This window comes from Rana temporaria, chromosome 4 (genome assembly GCF_905171775.1).
Source record: "Rana temporaria chromosome 4, aRanTem1.1, whole genome shotgun sequence".
NCBI classification, from domain to species: domain Eukaryota; kingdom Metazoa; phylum Chordata; class Amphibia; order Anura; family Ranidae; genus Rana; species Rana temporaria.
The window spans coordinates 87,117,925-87,135,711 of NC_053492.1; the positions used below are offsets into that span (position 1 = coordinate 87,117,925).

General features: G+C 45.5%; 1 long non-coding RNA gene across 1 annotated transcript; it reads right to left on the reverse strand.

The window, feature by feature from the left end:
- Positions 1–9,985: 9,985 nt before the first annotated feature.
- On the reverse strand, positions 9,986–16,470 carry LOC120936349. Its single transcript, XR_005748605.1, has 2 exons — positions 16,325–16,470; positions 9,986–10,179 (listed from the first exon to the last, which is right to left on the reverse strand). It is a non-coding gene; the product is annotated as an uncharacterized LOC120936349 (long non-coding RNA).
- Positions 16,471–17,787: the final 1,317 nt, after the last annotated feature.

The following is a 17,787-nucleotide window of genomic DNA, read 5'->3' on the forward strand; positions in this document are numbered from 1 at the left end:
AGCAGCCTCATAGCCTCCTGCGGCTGTCAATCGAAGTCAATCAGGGCTCCGTGTCTGAATGGATAAAAGCTGTGACTCGGCTTAGGTGCTCCCCCATAGGAAGCTGCTGGCTGAGGGGGCACTCGATAGGAGGGAGGGGCCAGGAGCAGCTAAGAGGGACCTGAGAAGAGGAGGATCCGGGCTGCTCTGTGCAAAACCAACTACACAGAGGAGGAAAGTATAACATGTTTGTTATTTAAAAAAAACGGGGCTTTACAATCACTTTAAATCAATGATAAGATGGCTACAAGAGCATGTTAGTAAATTATTGTGGACAGCGCTTGTGAGAGAACTGTGAGTACCCCGGTCTTGTCAAATGTACCAGCAATAAACTGGGACCAGGCCAGGAAATTACTAGTTCAATGCTGGTAGAAAAGGAAGGCGAAGGAAAGGGACTTTACATGAGGCATGCCGATGTAAATAAAGATGAATGAATAACTGTGATTGAATTTGTCATAATGACATGTAATAATTCATAATATAATAAGACACAATGTACTATATCAATAAATAGCATAATATAATCATAACGAATGAATGTTTTAGACATAATAATAATGATAAAGTATTTAATAAATGTTCAAACAGACATGATTGGTACAATACATACAGCATAAATAATGGCAGACATAATGCGGACATGAATAACAGAGTATATACCCACATAAACTCGTACATCACTGATAAATACATATAGTGAAACCTTGGATTGCGAGTAACGCGGTAAACGAGCATTTTGCAATACAAGCATTTTTTTTTTTAAATCCTGACTTGGTTTGCGAGTGTCGTCTCGCAAAACGAGCAGGATTCAAGCCACAGCGGTGTGCAGTACCGCAGTTGGCCAAAGGTGCGGGGGCACCAGAGCCGAGCCGATCGGAAATACACCGTTCCTGAGCCTTTCCAAGTTCAGCTAAGCTGTCCCTGAGTATTTAGTATTTAGAGTAGGCTTTCCGGCGCCCAACCACCTCTGGCCACATGCGGTATTGCATGTCATAGAAGTCAATGCGGAACTAATTATTTTGGAAAACTCGCTTTGAAATGCGAGTGCTTTGGATTACAAGCATTCTCCTGGAACGGATTATGCTCATAATCCAAGGTTCCACTGTACAGATTAAAAATTCATACTTAAAGCAAGCTTGTCTTGGCACCCTGTGTTGGAAACTTGATGCAATTCGTAGCATGTAGTCACTCATCAGAAGTTATATGCATAGTTATTCTAGAAGGACAAATGGATAATAAATCTATTAATGCACAATACCCTCTATGGGAGGGGGGGAGGGGGAACATCATGTACAGTAAACAAGCCAATTCTCAATTACTCACAAAGCAGCTCTTAGGCTGAGACTGGCTCCTATGGGGGAGACCGGCTCCTATGGGGGAGTGAGCGCTGGTCCTGGATAGGTTGTCTCAATGCTGTTGAGAATTGTAATTTTGTTTAGTCAGTCTGTTGATTTAAGATCCACAGGGTCTGACTCTGGAACAGACATGGTCATTACTCCTTAATGTGTAACATACAGAGCAGTAATCAGGACAGGTCACAAATAACAGTCTACATCTACTCTCTGAAATTCTATTGGTGAGTTTGAGGAGACTGGGGAGTCCGCTTTCTTTTTTTCCACCAAGTTACCCTTTTCTATATAACAGGCTCAATTGACAAAGAAAGATTCTAAATTCAGAAGTTTTTTTTTTATCTTAATACATTTTATGCATTAAGATTAAAAAAACTTTCTGTGTGCAGCCCCCCCTAATACCTGAGACCCATTTCAATCCAGCATAGATGCATGAGAGCCTCAGTTGTCCAGGACTCTCCCTCCTGATTGGCTGAGTCAAAGTCAGTGAGCCAATGAGGAGAGAGAGGGGGCGGGGACGAGCCACAGCTCCGTGTCTGAATGGACACACAAAGCAGCGGCTCAGCTCGGGTGCCCCCATAGCAAGCTGCTTGCTGGAGGGGTCAGGAGCATTGGCGGTGGACCCAAGAAGAGGAGGATCTGGACTGCTCTGTGCAAAACCATTACACAGAGCAGGCAAGTATGACATGTTTGTTAGACAAGTGGGTGACTAAAGCGCTAGCCAACAGTGAAAATTAAAAGTGACCAGTGAAAAACAAAATGCTGCTCAAATCTAAAATGTGCTAACAACAAATAAAGGTCTGAATAAAGAATGATGAGCGCAAACTGAAAATCTAAAAGTGAATATAAAGACAGTCCATAGGGGACTGATAACAATCAATAAAGATATGCAGTGAATTCAAAATTAGTGAAATAACCCAAAACTGATAATAAATCCAAAAATAAAAGTCCAAATATATAAATCAAAGTTTGGATAAATCAATCTAGTGTGCCAGTGATAAACAAAACTTCTGCACTTCGGGCATCAATGTGGACAATCTTGATAACTCTTTGCTTAGCCTGGGCTCGCAGTGCGCTTACCTCCAGACACTAGGTCATGCGTGTCAACGAAATCCTCCCAAAACTGGAACAGAATCCAAACAGTGGGTAACACGTGTTGCACGGAATCTTCCCAGTGCTGAGATAGAATCGAGGGGCGTTCTCTGTATCCAATACCAGTATAGGTCCAGGCGCAGCGAAGTCGACTCCACAGGATAGCCACAAGGTGTATCAGGAGCAAATGTAGAAATAAAAAGCTCTCATGGTGAAGTATGCAAGCACTTTAAAATTTAATAAAGGTAAAAATGTGCTTACATTGAAAAAACTAATAAAACGCCAAACAGCGGCACTTCCGGTGGACGGTCAGGGTGTCACGTCACTTCGGTCACATCTAACCTTATGCATTACGTCACGACACGTGACTTCATCCGATGAAGTCACGTGTCGTGACGTAATGCATAAGGTTAGATGTGACCGGAAGTGACGTGACACCCTGACCGTCCACCGGAAGTGCCGCTGTTTGGCGTTTTATTCGTTTTTTCAATGTAAGCACATTTTTACCTTTATTAAATTTTAAAGTGCTTGCATACTTCACCATGAGAGCTTTTTATTTCTACATTTGCTCCTGATACACCTTGTGGCTATCCTGTGGAGTCGACTTCGCTGCGCCTGGACCTATACTGGTATTGGATACAGAGAACGCCCCTCGATTCTATCTCAGCACTGGGAAGATTCCGTGCAACACGTGTTACCCACTGTTTGGATTCTGTTCCAGTTTTGGGAGGATTTCGTTGACACGCATGACCTAGTGTCTGGAGGTAAGCGCACTGCGAGCCCAGGCTAAGCAAAGAGTTATCAAGATTGTCCACATTGATGCCCGAAGTGCAGAAGTTTTGTTTATCACTGGCACACTAGATTGATTTATCCAAACTTTGATTTATATATTTGGACTTTTATTTTTGGATTTATTATCAGTTTTGGGTTATTTCACTAATTTTGAATTCACTGCATATCTTTATTGATTGTTATCAGTCCCCTATGGACTGTCTTTATATTGACTTTTAGATTTTCAGTTTGCGCTCATCATTCTTTATTCATGACATGTTTGTTATTTAAAAAAAAAAAAATGAAAAAAAAAACAACTTTATTTATTACTTTAATACAAGAATAGAGATCTGGTGTTTACACCCATGTGACCGTCCATTTCAAATCCCATTGGACTCAGATGAAAATAACCCACTCTTCTGTTTAGAATAAGGATCCTTACCCTGGTGTTTTTTGCGTTGTGAATTTTATATGATTTATAATGCTTTTGTTTTATAAAATGTCCAGGTAGTTAAGCTTTTCCTATTTTTTTTACTATGAGGAGCTTTGCTGTTAAAGGATAAGTCCACCCAAATGCCGCGTACACACGGTCGTAATTTCCGACAAGAAAAGTTCAATGTGAGCTTTTCGTCGGAAATTCTGACCGTATGTAGGCTCCATCAGAATTTTCCTGTCGGAATTTCCGAGAAAAAAAATTTGAGAGCTAGTTCTCAAATTTTCTGACCCAAAAAATTCCAAATCGGAAATTCCGATCGTCTGTAGCAATTCCGACGTCCAAAATTCCTACACATGCTCGGAAACATTGAAATTTATTTTCTCGGCTCGTCATAAGGGGTTGTACGTCACCGTGTTCTTGACGGTCGAAAGTTCAGAGAACTTTTGTGTGACCGTGTGTATGCAAGCCAAGCTTGAGCGGAATTCTGTCGGAAAAACCATCCAAGGTTTTTCCGACAGAAATTCCGATCGTGTGCACGGGGCATAACACTAAAATCTCTACATCTACAGACATCCACAATCTAACACTAACCTATCTAGCCCTGTAAAGAAGGAATCGTGTGCATATATTTTTTTAAGCCGATCTGACCCGATCCCACACTGAGCTGTCAGCGGCAGCTTTGCTGTGTAGGTGGGTAGAGAGGACACAACCGACAACGGAAGCCACATAGTAACTCTATGGGTGACGTCACTTCCCATTCCCAGCCGTTGTCGGCTGGGTCTTCTGCAGAGCTTTCGCCACTGGAGATCAGATCGGATCGGCTTCAAGCAAGTGATTTCTTCTGTACAGGGCTAGACAGGTTAGGCTTATATCGTGGATGTCTGTAGATGTAGCCATTTCAGGGTTAGGGTGGACTTCCCCTTTAAAATGTATAAGGCTGCATTTCCACCTGAGCAGAGCGAATTTAAGGCGTTTTTATTGAAGAGTTTTTGAGCATTTTGTTGCATGTGTTACCAGGGTTTTTCTTGTTAAATTTGTTTATTGAGAAAAAAAAAGCATGGGGAACATAACAGACCATTTAGAGGAAGTTCAGATGCAACATCCATAATGGAAAGAACAGAACTAATGCAAGCGTTTTTTTTAGCTTCATGGGTATTTGTTTAGCCAATAGAAAGCACTAGGGTGAGGATTTGGGGTGGGGAGCTGTTCTTTGAGCAGAAAACAGGCAACAAAACGCTCATACAAAGCTCATGTTGTACTTTGTTTTCAGCCGTTCCCATTGAAGTCTATGGGGCCCAATCTTCCTCCAATCTGCCAAAAAAAGTACTTTTTTGAGCGACAGACATTTTTCTTCAGGCAACAGAACACTCAGGCCTGAATCACACTAGTGCGTTGCGTTTTGGAGCTCCGTTGTCTTTGCGAATTTCTCTATAAGGTGTTCTGCAGATCAACTGCGTTTTAGCTGCAGATCAGGTGCGAATTTGGAGACCTGGGAGAGGGGAGGGGGAGGGGGGGAAGTGTATTGAACTGAATGAGACAAATACTGAAGAGAAATGAACACATCTGCAAATTCAGCTGCGTACCCATAGAAGATAATGGGACTGAATTCGCACCTGAGCCGCACCGCAAGACATAAAAACCGCACACGGTTTGGAGGCAATGCGCAGTGCGGATGCATCGCACATATGTGAACCAGCCTCATTGAAAACAATGTATTTTGAAATGTCCTGCGAATTAGATGCGGTTTAAGCCGCACTCAATTCGCATAGGTGTGAACCTGGCCTCAAATGTGAACAGGGGCCACTGAAATAAATGGGATTTGGCTTGTTGAGTGTTTTAGAGCTTTTAGAGGTGTGAACGGGGCCTAAATCATGAATTCTTAATCTTTTTTCAATCACGAAAGTATGCAAAATCTTGAGATACATCAGTCTAAAATTTGAAGAAACAAAAGAAAACATGTGGTCCCCAAATTCCACACTAGACCGCTTTTTTTTTTTATCAGGACCTGGTATAGATTTTATGGGAGGGGGGGACAGAGTGGGGGTTCCCTCCCAAATAATTTTAAACTAGACACTTGGACTTTAAACTGCAAACAGGTATCAACTATAAAAATCTGTAGGTATTTATTTATAGAAAAATATATAAAGGGATAGGTCACAATATATTAATCGTCAGAATATGGCCCCGACAAGTACTAAAGTCATACTTCCACAATGTTACAATAGTATAGGTATACTCAAATTAATAGAAATACATAAAGGAACAATGATGATACATATGGGGTATATAGTCTTGAACAGGGATCAAATATGCAGGATTTTTATTCTTGCTCTACATGTTTCGCTATATTATTTTTTCTTTATTTGCCATTTTTCCCCCCCACAAAAGTAGAGTAACCCTTTCAGTTTGTAGATAACGAAAACCAGAGGATATTAAGACCAAATGTAAGTAGGTGTACAGAGACGGGCAAAGTGCGTGTCTCTTTACGTTATGTAGCAGGAAGCGTGTTTGCTGCGTTCTCCTCCCCTCCCCACCTGTCACTGGTTGGTAAAGAAGGTGTCGGCTTTACAGCTAACAGTCTCCTAGCAACCATAGATGCTGAGAGTGGGTGGAGCCTGATGGGGGAACTCTAGTTCCCTATGAGGTCCGCTCTCTGCTTGAGATTGACAGCAGGCAGTGGGCGCGTTCTTTAGCCAATATCAGGCTGACGATTGGTTATGGATCCAGCCACTGCCTGCTGTGAATCACAAGGGGAGTGAACCAGATGGGAAACTAGTATCTCAGCGGCTCCATCAGGCTCCACCCACCCAGCCATAAAACTTTTACGCAGCGACTAGAGGGAGCTCTGCTGCCCTGAGGACAGGGTGTCCATATAGACACTTTGGTCTCAGTGTGCTTCCACATGTGGTGCATGCCCCCGATTAATGTACCGGTTTACAAAAAGGCACAGGATATAGTCCCCGGACCAACATTTGTCCTGCGGAGACACAACTTAATTCTAAAAAGTGTCTTAGACACTCTTTATGAATTCCCTTGATTGTTGTATATAAATGTAACAGAGGACAATATGTGAATAGCTTTAAAAAGGTCCAAAAACACACTGAGACTTTATCTTAGCTATAGTCTCCTGCTCAGCTTCCCTGGACTTCCTGCTGGGGAGTGAACACCCATAGTACCAACACAAGTCACATGACCTAGTCCTCTTCTCAATACCAGGGGTGTAGCACCTGCCCTCGTGTATGGGGTCCATGCCCCATAAGTTCAACAGGGGGGCCCAGAGCAGCAGGAGTGGGCACGGTTACTGGAGCAAATCCCCCTCCCTGTGTTTACAAATGCTTCAATTTATAAATGAACAGGGAGACTCTGTATAGAGAGCTTCCTGTTCATTTAGTCTGCAGCTAGTGCTGCAGAGAAAGGGTGTCTGTTTAAACCCCTGATATTTCACCAACACCCACAGGGCTCAAAAAAAATGGCTCATTCTCACAGGTATTCTGGTTGCATGAATGAGTGGTTTGTTCATGCGGCTGAAGCCGCTTGTTAGGCTTGGTGACTGTCACCTAGGCTATACGGGGCCCCATGACTTCTAACAGCAGCCCTGCTCAAGACTACATGTCCCATCATCCCTAGACTACAAGTCCCATCATGCCTTAGTGCAGGGGTGCCCAACCAGTGGCCCGGGGGCCACATGTGGCCCGCGGAGCCCTCTGATGTGGCCCGCGGAGCCCTCTGATGTGGCCCGCGACCTCCTGCTCTGGGATGGAATAGAATACTGTTATTAAAGATACGTTTATTACTAAAATCAGAGTGTATATATGGGCATATCTGTTCTGCAGTGGTTACTGGGCTGCTTTCATACTTACCTCCACTTGAGCCATAGACTTCTTTTACCTGAGAGTTTGGTGAGCTTTCTGAATGTGCACCACACCTACAGGATATAATAGAAGTCTATGGCAGGAAAGCCACAGGTGAACTGTGCTCCACCCGCAGTGCGGGTAAACAACAGTACATCAGTGTGAAAGCAGCCTTAGGCCCCTTTTACACAGTCAGTCAGACCCTCCATTCACATCTAAGAATTGGTAAATGTGTCTGTTTACAAATGCCTACCGCCAATCCAATTAGTACAGTGGGTTCTTTAGAGTAGAGTGGGCTGCCATCTACCCGCTCCGCTCATTATGGTCCGCGGACCGGGTTACCAAGTCGCTTAAGTGGCCCTTGGACTTCAAAAGGTTGGGCACCCCTGCCTTAGTGCCTGTGTACACGCATGCTCCAATCCTTCACAAAATTTGGTGTCGCATTTACTCCCAACAGAGGCAGCAACCTCACACCGACATGTAGGCCTCCCAGCAGCACATATAACAGGGTTGCTCCAGAGCGGTGGTTTTCAATCACAGTCCTCAAATACCCCCAAACGGGCCATATTTTCAGGTTTTCCTTTACTTTGAACAAATGAAAAAAGTAATGATAAGCGCTTCAAATAAGTGGTACGACACACAACAAAAGCAAATGTGTGATAATAGTGATATACACAAACAAATGAAAATGCTACACTGGTGATGTGTAGCGATGAGTGCAAATTCAAAGAGGTTCAGAAATGAAACTCTAATCACCAAAGTGCATCTCAGTGCAAAGTGATGGACAAAAAATGAATGAATGAAACAGATCAGTCTATATAGAGATTATTATGATGTTGCGAACGGATGACTTCTTCACTCTGACAGCTATAGTGCATCTAGATATCCACACAGGTCTCGTAGTGCCCTTACCTTGAAGGTGCTATATGTGAGCATATAGTATAATTCCTCCAGGTTCCGGATCTCGCTGTTCTCAGGTGGATTCCCTCAAGCTGGTATGTGCCACTAGTATGGTCCAGGCTTACAGGTGCTATATGTGAGCATATAGTGTTGATCCTCCAGGTTGCGAGTCTCTCTTATCCCAGGTGTATTCACTCTATCTGCTGTCCACCGCTGGTATGGTCTAGGCTCAATACTCCAAATTGGGAAATGCAGTGAGGAAGGGAGAGAGAGAGAACAGATGCCTCCAATGGTGTAGTAAGTTTAAAACGAGGGTGGTTTATTAGCGAAAATATGTCGTACAAAAAGGTAAAAAGATCGTGCAGGTAGGTAAACAAAGGTGCGGGGACATAGCGGTCTTGCTGCCGCCTCACGTCTGCTGGCCTCCGGCTAGTGTGGATATCACTTGGTCTCGACTCCCTACGGCGTTACGTCACGTACCTCGTGACTTCATCAGGGAACTCCTGATGAAGTCACAATCTTTTTACCTTTTTGTACGACATATTTTCGCTAATAAACCACCCTCGTTTTAAACTTACTACACCATTGAAGGCATCTGTTATCTCTCTCTCCCTTCCTCACTGCATTTCCCAATTTGGAGTATTAAGCCTAGACCATACCAGCGGTGGACAGCAGATAGAGTGAATACACCTGGGATAAGAGAGACTCGCAACCTGGAGGATCAACACTATATGCTCACATATAGCACCTGTAAGCCTGGACCATACTAGTGGCACATACCAGCTTGAGGGAATCCACCTGAGAACAGCGAGATCCGGAACCTGGAGGAATTATACTATATGCTCACATATAGCACCTTCAAGGTAAGGGCACTACGAGACCTGTGTGGATATCTAGATGCACTATAGCTGTCAGAGTGAAGAAGTCATCCGTTCGCAACATCATAATAATATCTATATAGACTGATCTGTTTCATTCATTCATTTTTTGTCCATCACTTTGCACTGAAATGCACTTTGGTGATTAGAGTTTCATTTCTGAACCTCTTTGAATTTGCACTCATCGCTACACATCACCAGTGTAGCATTTTCATTTGTTTGTGTATATCACTATTATCACACATTTGCTTTTGTTGTGTGTCGTACCACTTATTTGAAGCGCTTATCATTACTTTTTTCATTTATTTTCTGTGTATTGTGAACACTTTTAGATATAGCTGCCTCAGATTCACTGATATTTATTCTATTTTTTTCATCTGTATACTCACAGTAGCGCATTAGATTTCTTTATATATTCTTTACTTTGAACAGTTGCTTTAAATCAATATCAATGACATGGTATTGATAAGAGCTATTTTATCTAAGGGAAGTTCCCAAAACATGCCCCGTTGGGGGTACTTGAAGACTGAGGTTGAGAACCTCTGCTCCAGAGGAGCCTGCAAAGCCAAGGAAGCTACCTTGAAACTGGGAATGGGAGCAGAAGTCAGGGAAACCGGGATGGAATGCTGGGGTAGGCAATCTTTAAAGTTGAGGGAGCTACACACGGTGTTAAAAAATAAAACTATTAGCGTTTAATATCACTCTAAAAACAGCAGGTTTACAGTACAGGTAGAATTTCATTCAGCAACACTTGTTTGTAATTCTTCTCATCCGAAAAGCTTGAAGTTTTGTCCTTTGAAGAGCTTGCTGAAATCCAGAGAGGACAGAGTTGTCTCCAGGTCCATCATGATCACTATGTACCCCTGGAGGAAGAGAGGAAACCGAGGTCAGGCTTTACCCATTCAACATTCTGCTGCACATGCTGTGCGTTGTTTAAGTATTCAAGTATTGTCGGTAATAAAACTGGTGAGTGTGGTTAGGCCCATTCATATGTGCTGCCCCTCTGAAAAGCAACCCCATGGTGGATCACTTTTCAGAGGTGTTTGACAGGTGGTGAGGAGGCGATATGTTGCATCCTTGCTGCTTGATTTAACCCTGTATGTGATTGGCTAGAGCCGTAATCCAGGGCTTGACAAATTTTCTTTCAATCTAGGAGCCATCTAAAAAAGTTAGGCGCTAGTTTTTTTTTTGTTATGACTCAGTGATGAGCCCACTTAGAGGGAACTGTCTGATTCAACCTCCTGAGGTCATATATTGTCCTTGTGGAGAAGGCTGCACATAGGAGCAGGCGGCGGCAAGCCTGCCCAGAATCCGTATTGGAAAATGTATGTACAGGGCTGTACGCCACGCTGTCATACATGCGGACAGGGCTGCTGTTAGAAATCATGGGGCCTTGTACAGCCTACCTGACAGGGCCCCCCTCGCCCGCCATCCTGCCAATCATAAGTGGTCAAGAAATTCCCTGCTCCACTGCCACATGTATACAGGATCCATGTATATGTGTGGCTGTGGGTAATGCCTCAACTTATGATTGGCAGTGTACCACGAGATGCTAACTGTTAAGTCTTGTTTACGTGTGTGTGTGTGGTGTGGGGGTTGGCAGTAAAAATGTGCAGCTAAGACAGTTTTACCATCCCCCAACCAATCCCCCTTAGGCTGAAAAAGCACCCCTTCTGTAGTATGTCTGCAGGGCGTTTTACACAACATCCCATCACTACTGCCGCACTATGGCAGTAGTGACTTGGAAGCATAAGGAGGAGTGATTGGAAGAAGGTAAAACTGTGGCTGAGCTGCACATTTTTATTGCCCCCCCACCCCCCACCCAAATACAAAAGTAAACAAGACATAACAGCATCTCACTGTGCTTATGTGATCATCATCGTTATCATAATGATGATCACAGTACAAAAGGTGGTTGCATTTCTCTCTGTATGTATGGATGTGTCTCTGTACCTTCCAGAAAGCAGAAATTGTGAGCCTGCCCATGCATCAGGAAACCTTGTGCTGCCTGCGCTCTCGGACACTTCTCTCTTCAATCTCCCGCTGCCCGGCTACGGCCCCGTCCTCTGCCCTCCTCAGTTGCAGTGGGAGGAAAGGAGAAACACTCCGCCAGAGATTGACTGTCATCAGCCGCGGCCAGCAGGAACTTTAACCACTTCAGACCCGCGCTATTGACAAAAGACGTCAACAGCGCGGCTCTCAAGTGCCAAGTGTACGTCTTTTTAAAAGCATTACCCACGCGCGTCACTGGGTGGCGCGCAGCGGGTAAACACTGTCCTGGCGCATCGCTGAAGAGCTGATGCGTGTACCTGGCGGCCGCGATGTCCGCCGGGTACACGCGATCGGCGGTGACAGCAGGGATGTGGAGCTCTGTGTGTAAACACAGAGCTCCACGTGCTGTCAGAGGAGAGGAGACCGATCTGTGTCTCTTGTACATAGGGACACAGCATCGGTTACCTACCCCAGTCAGCCCCCTCCCCCCACACAGTTAGAACACACCCAGGGAATACATATAACCCCTTCCTCACCCCCTAGTGTTAACCCCTTCCCTGCCAGGCACATTTATACAGTAATTAGTGCATTTTTATAGCACTGATCGCTGTATAAATGTGAATGGTCCCAAATTTGTGTCAAACGTGTCTGATATGTCCGCCGCAATATCGCAGTCCCAATAAAAATCGCAGATCGTCGCCATTACTAGTAAAAAAAAAAATAATAAAAAAATATCATAATTCTGTCCCCTATTTTGTAGGCGCTATAACTTTTGCGCAAACCAGTCGCTTATTGCGTTTTTTTTTTTTTACAAAAATACGTAGAAAAATACGTATCGGCCTTAACTGAGAAAAAAAATAGTTTTTTTTAAAAAAAAATGGGATATTTTTTTTTTTTTAATTGTCGCTCTTTTTTTGTTTATAGAGCAAAAAATAAAAACCGCAGAGGTAATCAAATACCACCAAAATAAAGCTCTATTTGTGGGGAAAAAAGGACGTCAATTTTGTTTGGGAGCCACGTCGCACGACCGCGCAAATGTCAGTTAAAGCGACGCAGTGTCGGAAGCTGAAATTTCGCCTGGGCACGAAGGGGGTTTATGTGACGCTGGGACGTCAGAAGAGACGAGACGTGAGAGGCGTGCGGGGCTGACGTAAGGAGAGAGGCGGGCCGGGCTGACGTCAGGAGAGACGAGACGGGAAGTCACATTAGCAGTATGTACACACACAAAATGAGGTAACGCACGGAGCACTCTCCCGGGAGGGGCGGGGCGGTGTAATTGATTTTCACAGTCGCATGCATCGATGCCGAATCAGGGACACCCGAATCGCGATGTATCGATGCTGCGATTAATTTCAGCACCCCTAAGTGACAGTGCATAAAAAAAGTGTCACTTAGTGTCCGTTTTGTCCGCCGCAATGTCACAGTCCCGCTATAATTCGCTGATCGCCACCATTACTAGTAAAAAAAAAAAATATTAATTAAAATTTCATAACTATATCACATAGTTTGTAGACGCTATAACTTTTGTGCAAACCAATCATCAATGTATATATTAGAGGTCGACCGATGTGGGTTTTTCTCTGGCCGATGCCGAAATTTGGAAATTGGGGCGGCCGATATGTGTGGCCGATATTTTAGGCCGATTTTTTTTTTCCCCTCATCTCAAAAAACCTAGGGTGGAGAGGAGATAATTGTTTAGGGTGGAGAGGTGGGGTGCAGCCTGTCAGTGTCACATCAGTGCCCACCAGTGCAGCCCATTAGTGCCCACCAGTGCAGCCCATCAGTGCCACCTCATCAGTGTCCATCAGTGCCACCTCATTGGTGTCTATCAGTGCCACCCCATCAGTGCAGCCCATCAGTGCCACCTCATCAATGCCCATCAGTGCCACCTCATCAATGCCCACCAATGCACCAGTGCATCCCATCATTGCCCACCAGTGCATCACACAGCGCATCACCTCATCAGTGCCAACCAGCGCATCACCTCATCAGTGCCAACCAGCGCATCACCTCATCAGTGCCAACCAGCGCATCACCACATCAGTGCCAACCAGTGCATCACCACATCAGTGCCTCACATCAGTGCCCACCAGTACAGCCTAATGTCATTCACTGCCACCTCATCAATGCCCACCAGCGGAGCGCTCCAGGCATCTCCTAGCACAAGAAAACTCCATTGTCCCTGGCCCTGACGTGCTGCCCCGCCTCTGCCTACAATCCCCAGAATGCAGCGCTGCCGACATCCTCCACTCTGAAGTTACCGGCCCGCGCTGCATTCTGGGCTTTGTAGGCAGAGGCAGGGAGCGCAGCACGTCAGGGGACGTTTTTTTTTACAGTGGAGGGCGGCGGCCGCCGATTGGCTGTTACGGGCCAGCTGGTTGGCTGCCACGCTGGGTGTACCTAGATGGCCGCGGCTCCAGAGCTAGGCCGAAGCCGCGGCCTTTCCTGATGCTGTGACCGCGGCAGCAATCCGCGGATTGCCGCCGCGGTCACAGCATCAGGAAAGGCCGGGGCTTCGGCCTAGATCCGGAGCCGTGGCACCGCTAACGGCCATGTTAAATATCGGCCTAATTTTGGATAAAAATCGGCCGATGCCGATTTCTCCAAAACAGCCAAATGTCGGCCGATATATCGGTCGACCTCTAGTATATATCAAATCAATATACACTTATTGGAATTTTTTACCAAAAATATGGAGCAGAATACATATTGGGCTAAACTGATTTAGAAATGTGATGTTTAATATTTTTTTATTGGATGTGTTTTATAGCAGAAATAAAAAAAAATATATTTTTTAATTCAAAATTGTCAGTCTTTTTTGTTTATAGCACAAAAAATAAAAACTGCAGAGGTGATCAAAGACCACCAAAAGAAAGCTCTATTTGTGGGGGAAAAAATAAAATAAATGTTATTTGGGTACATCGTCGCATGTCCACACAATGGTTAGTTAAAGTAACGCAATGCTGTATCGCAAAAAATGGCCTGGTCATGAAGGGGGTAAACCTTCCAGAGCTGAAGTGGTTAAAGTGTAAGTTCCCAACTTTCAAAAATGAACACTCTACACAAGGGGTGTCAAACCGGCGGCCCTCCAGCTGCTCCGAAACCACAAGTCCCATCATGCCTCTGCCTGTGGGAGTCATGCTTGTAACAGTTAGCCTTGCAATGCCTCATGGGACTTGTAGTTTTGCAACAGCTGGAGGGCCGCCAATTTGAGACTCCTGCTCTACACCCTCCCCCGGGCCACACTGTACTTACCCTCGTGGGTGCCGAGCTGTCAGTGCCCACTAGGGTTGCCACCTCATCCCTTTAAAACAGAACACATAGGAATTACACAGGTTCTGGGGCTAATTTAATGCAGATAAGGCACCAAGTGATTACCACCTTAATCAGCCACAGAACCTGTGTAATTAATATGTGTTCTGTTTTAAAGGGATGAGGTGGCAACTCTAGTGCCCACACAGCTGGTGTAGTCGTCCAGAGATATGAAATCCCTGCTCTTCTCTCTCTTTTTTCTGTAGGACTTCCAGGATGGATGAGAGCGTTTTTTATCAATCAGAATGGCTCTGATCTATCCTGGAAACCTTCAGAAAGAAAAGGGAGAATAGCGGGGATTTCAAACCTCTGAACTGCTACACCAGCTGTGTGGGCACTGACAGATATTTTTAGTTTTGCATGGTGTGTGGAAGGGTTAGAAGAACCCCTGTCAGGTTTCTGATGCTGTCTATTTCATCCTCACAATTGGTCACCATGACCATTGTCTCTGGAACAGAAAGTGATGAGTTGTCACCAGAAAGAGAGGTGAGGGGAAATATTTTGACTATGACACTTTTCTCAATGTGGAGATTTTCTTTCACTTCCTGTTTGGTCTCCATGACAGGAAGTGAAAAGAAATCTCCCTATTGGGACAGAGCAGAAAAAAACTGACTAAGGAATTAACTATTTTGCATTAACCACTTGGTGACTGGCCCATTGTAGCTTTACTGCTACAGGACGGCCGCACTGTGCAGAATGGTGTATATAAATATATATATATCTATATACACACAATTCTGCTCTCCTGGTTAGAGTGCACCCATCAGAGTGCCCCCTTAAATCAGCTGCTCCCAAGCAGAGTCCCCCCTTAAATCAGGTGCCCCCATGAGAGTACCCCCTTAAGGCCCCTTTCACATGTGCGGACCGTATGTCCGCATTTTCATCCATCCGTTTGCGGATGAAAACAGGACATACATTGGTCCCTATGTGATTGCGGGTGTCAGTGGATGAACATCAGGTGTCCCCATCAGAGTCCCCCTTTAAATCAGGTGCTCCTAGCAGAGTACCCCCATAAATCAGGTGCTCCCATAATTCAGGTGCTCCCAGCAGAGCCACCCCCTTAAATCAAGTGCTCCCAGCAGAGTGCCCCCTATAAACGGGTGTTCTTATCATAGTCCCCATTAAATCAGATTTTCTTATCAGAGTTCTCCCTTAAATCGGGTGTCCCCATCAGAGTTCTCCCTTAAATCGGGTGTCCCCATCGGAATGTCATACAGTCATTTCCGGGAATTCTCCTCCTCCATCACAGAACACGTCCGTGCTCCTATTGGCTCTCCCCTCCTGTGATGAGAGTAGTAAATAAAGGCCAATCGTCATCGAGGAGGTGGGCGCGCGGAGGTTGAACATCTGGCCGCTCTGCAGTGTTGACATTGGGTTGCTAGGTAACCGGCACGCTGTGCTGGAGGAACCGCGCGGCGCTGAGTGGCCTGTGATTGGCCGGTACAGATTGGCCGGCTTTTGTAGTTTGTCTGAACTCCTATTCAATGTACTGCAAGGCCGGGGTGGGGACCAGAGTTCAGCAGAGAGCAAAGGGAGGAGCTGGAGAGGAGAGCCCAGCCCCTCCCACCGTGACAACACCTTCGGGGCGTCTCTGACACGACTCCACCCGAGATGTCTATTGGTATCTTTTACCAAACAGCGGCTTCAGTAAATCCCCGCCCTCTATCTCTCTAAATCCCCTAGTTACAATCTCCGCCCTCTTACCGGTCATAGGTGTTCCTTAGGAAGACATCAAGGTGGGCGTGACGGAGAACAGACGAATCCTGCAGCTCCTCTAGCTGGGCTAACCGCAGACTGAGCCTTCGGTCAGAGTGACGCACTAAGCCAACGCCCCCTCGCAGCTGATTGGCAGACTATGTAGCTCCGCCCTTTCTTCACTGCTACATATAAACTCGTGGCCCCGCCTCTCAGCAGCAGGCGTGGCCTGTGCTCTCTAGGGCTCTGGCTCCTCCCCCACATTCTCTGACTGGCTAAAAAAAAGGGGCGGCGCCAGGTGGGTGCTAAATATCTCATAGCACCCCCATCAGTAACAGTAAGATATACATTCCGCCCCTTTGTGTCCAGGGATCGACAAACAGCAAGCCAGATACAGGACTAGAGGATGTAATGCCTGTGCCCGTGCAGCATAGGGAGGGAGGGGTCTTGGAAGCACCTACAAAGTCTTATCCAATCATGCTCTGTCTGTGCTGCAGCCCCTCCCCTTTGTTTTGATTTCTGGAAGAAGAAGCAGCCACACCCATCATCTGTGTAACTCCCACATGAGTCTTTATTAATGTTATACTTCAGGGAGGGGAGAAGCAAGTTGTACAGCAGCCTGGACACTGATTGGTTTGTTGTTTAGGGACAGGACAAGAAGAAAACATCCTCTTAGTGTTGTAATGACTATTACACCAGGCTGCTGTTACCCACATCAACACCGGGCACTTTTACCCCCTTCCTGCCCAGGCCAATTTTGAGCGCTGTCACACCTTCAGGCTGGCTTTACACTATTGCCAACACAGACATGGCATTGCTGTGCAGTTCACATGCCATGTCTGTGTGATGCCAATTGAGTCATACAGTTGTATGGGTGAACTCACATTACAGTCACATGAAAATGCTGCAGGAACCTTTTTTCCCGCACTGGAATCTGAGCGCACAGGTTTTCACACCCAATGTGATCCGATTCCTGTCCGAATTGACAGTTCGCACTGCGATCTGTGAACCGATCTGGGGGTGTCATTAACTTTGTATTGACACCTGCAGCGGTTCGCAGAGGGCAGAACTAAAAAAGACCGGAAATTTAGAGGGGTAAAAAATTAAAGGTTTTCTTAGTCTGGCAGAAAATTTTGTAAATAAGTAATTTTTCTCCTCCTTCACTGATGAGGCTGCACTGAGGGGCACTGGTAGGCTGCACTGATAGATGGCACTGATGGGCAAAAATTGCCATCACTGATTGGCACTGTTGGGGCTGCACAGATAATCAGGGCATTGATTACCTGTACAGGTCTCCCCTGCAAGGAAATGCCGCCGATTGGCTCTCCTCACGTCACACTTCCATGTGTACATGTGATTGGACACAGCGAATCACATGGGTAAAGCCCTGTGTCATTGTCTCTTTACCAAAATTGGGGTTGCGTCATGTCCCAGGGACACAGCATGCCCACACAGGCGCGTGAGAGTGATGT